Source organism: Macrotis lagotis, chromosome 3 (genome assembly GCF_037893015.1).
Source record: "Macrotis lagotis isolate mMagLag1 chromosome 3, bilby.v1.9.chrom.fasta, whole genome shotgun sequence".
Taxonomy (NCBI): Eukaryota; Metazoa; Chordata; class Mammalia; order Peramelemorphia; family Peramelidae; genus Macrotis; species Macrotis lagotis.
The window spans coordinates 239,362,345-239,368,538 of NC_133660.1; positions in this window are offsets into that span (position 1 = coordinate 239,362,345).

Below are 6,194 nucleotides of genomic sequence, written 5' to 3' on the forward strand. Positions count from 1 at the left end.
TTTTTAGTTTTTACAAGGCAATGGGGTTAAGTGGCTTGCCCAAGGCCACACAGCAGGGCAATTATTAAGTGTCTGAGGTCACATTTGAACTCAGGGCCTGACTCCAGGGCCAGTGCTCTATCCACTGAGACACTTAGCTGTCCTTGAAGCTACTTTATTTACTTTTTTTTTAAAGAGGGAAAATTGGCATATCCCTTGTGTTTGCATTCTCTAAAAGTTTCATGAGTAATAGTTGTCTCCCCTATTAGAATACAAGCTCTTTGGGAGTAGAATTTTTGTCCACTGAATTTATGTCCCCAGTTCACATAGTAGGCAATTCAATGCTTAATGAGTTTTTAAATGACTGTTTAAATAGGCATACAAGTTTGGGTCTATTGGGCAGATAGCTAGTACACAGGAAAGGAAGTAACTGAGAGCAGCCCAACCCTGAACTACTTAAAGTGTAATGATGTTCCAGACATGAATCTTGGGTTCCAGTTTTACTTAAGCCCTTGTAAGACCTTGGTCAAGAAATATCGCCTTTTGGGTCTCATCTCTTAAAATGAAAGAGTTGGGTTCTAGATGATCTCCAAAGGATCTTCCTTCTAACATTTTGTGATTCTTTTCCTGGTGGGCTGTGGGTTTTAAGCATAATGGATAATAAATATATAGTATATAATATATATATTTATAAGTTTAGGTGTTATGTTTTTTAACATGACTCTTAAAATCCTTTTTATCCAGCTCTTAATGACTCGAGTGCCCCCATGTTAGGAAAAAAGGGTTGTTGCTTTCTTCTTCCTTTATCCCTTAAAGAACACCAGTTTAAATACTAAGGCCTTGGCTGATTTTTTTTTAATTAAAATTTTTCATTGGTATCTTTTTTTATATCATCTTCATTTTATATCACTTTCATTTCATATCCCTTCCCCTTTCCTACTCATTGAAACATACCTTGCATCAAAGAATAAAATAGACCGGGACAAACATTCAACAAAAGGGACTGACACATTAATGAAATCTGACAGTATATATACAATGACCCATACCCATACTCTACTACTTCTATAATGAAGGGAAGAAGATGCCAAACGATTTATCTAAGACCCTGTATTTTTTTTTAATAACTAACAGGTTATTCCTAAAGCAATCCTAGGGAAGGAGTTTGTTATATAAAATGAATAGAACACTGGATTTGAAGTCAAAAAGACTAAGGTTTGAATTCTGCTTATTAGATGTATGACTCTTGGCAAATCCCTGTACCTCAGTTTCCTCATCTGTAAAATGAGGAAATTGGACATGATGACTTTTTAGGTCCCTTCTAAGTCCAGACTCAAAGGTCTGTGATTCTAAAACTGTGTGACCCAGTCTTATACAGACTAATGAAGGTGCTAGGAAAGGCAGGGATGAAATTCCTTCCCTCTCCAGTCATTTTTAGGTCATTGGGGACTCTTCCAGTGATGAAGTCTCCCAACTAATGAACTTGGCTCATCATTGAGGAACTTGCATATTCTCTACCAGGACCAGCTGGCAGTCTCTGAAATGAAAGGATTATTCCATAACGTGCATATTTTCACTGGGACCCAAGTGGTTTTGTTTTTTAAAACATTGCTGCCACCTGCTGTTTTTTTGGGGGGTTTTTTGGTTAGGTTAAATGGAAGAATCATAGCTTCAATCCAATTGAACACAGTTTTATTAAGTACCTGTTACTGTAAGGCCTTGGTGATATAAATACAAAGATGAGATAATCCCTGACCCCAAGAAGCTTACATTTTCACAGGGGAATACAACCTGTGGATGAGTAAATGCAAAGAAGCAGAGATGAAGAGAGAATGGAAAACTGAGTCCAGATTATAAATGTTTGACTGGAAGATGAAATATAGTAAGAGGAATTAATGTGAGGAAAGGCCAGAAAGGAGTGGTGGAAGGGTGTATTTTCCAGAAGGATGAATTTCTATTTTGTCCTAGGGGCAATGGGGAATCAATAAAGTCTTTTAAGCAGGGGAGTCACATAATGAAGCTTATGTCTTACTTAGGAAGATTATTGTGGCAGCTGTGTGAAGGCAGGAAGAATAATTAAGAGACTATTACTGGGGTGGCTAGATGCAGTGAATAGAGCACTGGCTCTGGAGTCAGGAGGATCTGAGTTCATATCTGGCCTCAGACATTTAATCATTACCTGTGTGACTTTGGGCAAGCCACTTAACCCCATTGCCTTGCAAAAACAGAGAGAGAGAGAGAGAGAGAGAGAGAGACTACTACTTTAGTCCAGAGGAGGCAGCTAGGTGGCTCCTGGTATCAGGAAGACCTGAGTACAGATCTGGTCTCAGACACTCACCAGTTTTATTATCCTGTGCAAGTCACTTAACCCTCTGCTTTAATCCATGGGAGAAGGAAATGGCAAATCATACCATTATCTTTGCCAAGAAATTTCATGGATAGTATGGTCCAAAGAGCCAAGAAAAACTGGGCAAGACTGAATAGCAACAGTTTAGATGTGAGAAGTGACTTAAAATATGATGATGGTCTTGGGGAGGGGGAAAGAGAATAGATAGGAGAACTCTTCTGGGAAGTGAATTAATAAGAATTGGCAGCTAATTGATTATGGAGGTTCAGAGTCAAGGATGTACTTGAGGTTATTAATCTGGGAGAAGGGTAATATTTCTGGCAAAAAAATGGGAAAATTTGGAAGAGACTATAGGCTTGGAAGACTGGGTAGAGGGGAGGCTAAGTGGATAGATCATTGACATTGGAAACAGGAGGACCTGAGTACAAATCTGACTTCAGGCCTTTGACACTTGTATTAGCTGTATGACCTTGAACAAGTCACTTAACCTCATTGCCCCACAAAACAAACAATCATACAAAGAGTGGGTAGAAAATTAGCTCATTTTGAATGTTAACTTTGAAATGTTGATGATGCCCCCAAGTGGAGATATTTAGCAAGTTCAATCTGGAGAGATCTGCAAAGAAATTTTAATTTAAGGAATTGTTGAGATCACTAAGAAAGAGAAGAAGGGAAAAAAAAGAAGAGAAAGAAGTCCTTTAAAAAGTCCTGGGATTCAATCAAGGAAAAATAACAGGATTTTCATGCTGCAATGTGGGACCAGATGCAATTAGATATCATAATCTGTAGTATAGATAATCAGCACATTTGAATGATTTCTGCCGGTTGTACCCAGGAGTAAGAGACTTAAATCAGAGACAGTAGAATACTGGAGTTTCTCAAGATTTTGGAACTGATAGAACAGGTCAAGAAAAAGATTCAAGGGTAGAAGACAGTGTTTAGCAGCCAAATAACCTATTTGAGCCAACTCAGTGGTACACACTGACTCATCAGTTGAGGCACTCTTGTATCCTTCAAGACACTCTTGTATCCTTCAAGACACTCTTGTATCCTCCACTACCAACACATTGCTCCAAGTGAACTTGGTGGGAATGTCCAGGGCCAGGGGTTGAGAGGAACTGCTTGGTCTTTACATGTATGCCATTACCTTTGTATTTTAAGTTTGATCCCACTCTCCTCAAGCATCCTTTTGTACTAATGTAATTTAAAAAATAATAATGCTGTCCTTCATGTTCGAAGAAGACCATGAAATCAGGGAGGTGATGCCAAGACAACACATGAATTGGATTTGAGTGAGGGAGTGTTGTGCTAAGTCACCAACCTCACTTTCTTCTCCAGAGTCATCTGAGTCCAGTGGTCAGATATGAATCAGGACAACTGGAGATGGCACTGGATGCAAGGCAATCAGGGTTCAGCGACTTGTTCAAGGGTCACACAGCTAGTAAGTGTCTGAGGTCAGATTTGAACTGTACCATCTAGTTTGTATTACTATAGGTTTGTATGTAAAGATGCATGTCTCTCCCAGTTTAGGAGGATGTTCTGGTAGCTCTTATCTTTACAATATCTTTTCAGCAAAGAAAAATCATTTATAAAAGCTATTTGATGTCAGTGCATTGATCAGTATATCTCACCAGATGAGGATTCCTGAATGATGGTATTAAAAATCACACATTCCCTCGTCTCCCCTTGTACCCTGAAAGGAACACTAGTCAGCAGCTTTTTGGGGACCCAACATGCCAGTGTGAACAGTCCTTGAAGAGTGAACCTCCAGGATGTGCTATTATTGATAAACAATAAAATTAAGATTGTGAAGGGAGGAAAATAAAGCCACAGCTAGACAGTGAATAAGAGTAGAGCAGAATGATTGCTCAGTAGGATGGGGGAGACTTGGTTAGACAATACTTCATGTGAAAATACTTATGGGAACTTACATGAACTAGCAGTAATTCAGGGATGAGAAATCTTGATGAAAATGAAAAAATACATTGAGGAAGAATGATGTGAAAGAAGAGATAGGAGAATAAGACATTATGATGAGAGAGAAGAATTTCAGGGTATGAACTCTGATGTTACAACAGAGACACTGGTGAAGGTGATGGTGAATCCTATGGTATACCCATCCCTGGTGATTGCTCAGGTACAATAATGAGAATTGAGGAGGGTTATGAACTGAGAATCCAATTCATTTGAGAGGATGTCAATCTATGTTGAAGTCTGACCTGGGACAGGAGAATAAGCCTATGAACCAACTACTGAACTCTGAGAAAGGAGGGAGGATGATGTCTTGGTCCAGTAACTGATTGCAACAAGAATCTGGATCTGGTAATAAAAACAAATGGAGTCAAACTCCAAGGAGGCAGGAGTGTTGAGTGATGGGAGGAGAGGCAGGATTTGAAAATGACCACAGGGAACAAAGAGTTTGTTTACTTTTGCTTCTAGTCATGAAATGGAAGATCTGGGCAGCTCTCAGTGACAAAGAGGATGGTCAGGTTTTCTGGAGAAAGCCAGGTTTCCCAGAATTCAAAAAAGATGGAAAGAGAATGAGAAGATGAGGTTTGTGATGAAGGAAAGACTATTAACAAGAGAGCCGAAATCCAGAAGGGAAATAGAGGATATGGATTATGATGGCATAGGACTGAGTGGGATGGGGAGGATAAAACAGGAAATGGTGGGGGGAGAGGAATTTTTGTCATCTTACAAAGGTCCTGAATGACAGGTGAGGATGAGAAAGGACTCTTCTGATGGGGTGGAAAGCAAGAGGAGACAGAAGCTCATGGAATTTCTATCAGTTGATCTTGGTCCACATTTTGTGTGGATCTATTTTACATGGCATCACATTTTGGAAACAAGTGGGGAGTATGTCCTTAGGTGAACAGAACTTAAAGCCAATCTACTGGTAGATCTGTTCAAGGAACTGGAGAAGAGAAACCTTAAAAAGGGCATACCAATGGATTTCTCATATTTGAGGGAATGTCTCCTGAAAGTGGGATTAGTTTACCTTCATTTTCTCTTTTTTAAAATTTTTTATTTTTCTTTATTTACATGTTAAAACATTTAAAAAACCTTTTTTGCAAGGCAATAGGGTTAATGTTGTCCAAGGTCATACAGCTAAGTATTAAGTGGAGTCTGGATTTGAACTCAAGTCTTCCCAATTCCTGGGCTGGTGTTCTATCTACTGTGCCACTTAATAATAATAACAAAAATAATAATATTGCTTGTCCTTCATTTTCAAAGGATACCATGAACATCAGGGAGGTGATGCCACAACAAGCACATGAATTAGATTTGAGTGAGGGGTTTCTGTGCTAAGTCACCAGTCTCACTTTCTCCTCCAAAAACCATCTGGACCCAGTGGCCAGATATGAGTTAGGATGACTGGAGATGGCCCTGGATGCCAGGCAATCAAGCTTAAATGACTTGCCCAAGGTAATACAGCTAGTAAATGTCAAATATTTGAGGCTGGATTTGAACTCCTGTCCTCCTGACTCCAAAATCAGTGATCTATCCACTGCACCACCTAGTTGCCACTTGAAAACATTTTTTAAAAAACTTTTGAGTTCCAAGTTCTATCCTTCTGTTCCCCATACCTTCCCCTTTCCCTAAGATGTTGTTTTATTCCCTGCCCCTAAGATGGTAAGAAATCTGAATCAATGTCCAATACTGAAAAATATTTCTGTATTAGTCATTTTGTACAGGAACACTCTTCAAAGAAAAAAAGAGAAGAGTAGTATACTTAGTTGGACTATATTAGTTCTTTCTCTGGAGGCAGATAATACATTTCATCATGTGTTTGGGTTTGTCTTGGATTATTGTGTTGCTGAGAAAAGTCAATCACAGTTCATCATTGTACAATATGACAGTTGCTCTG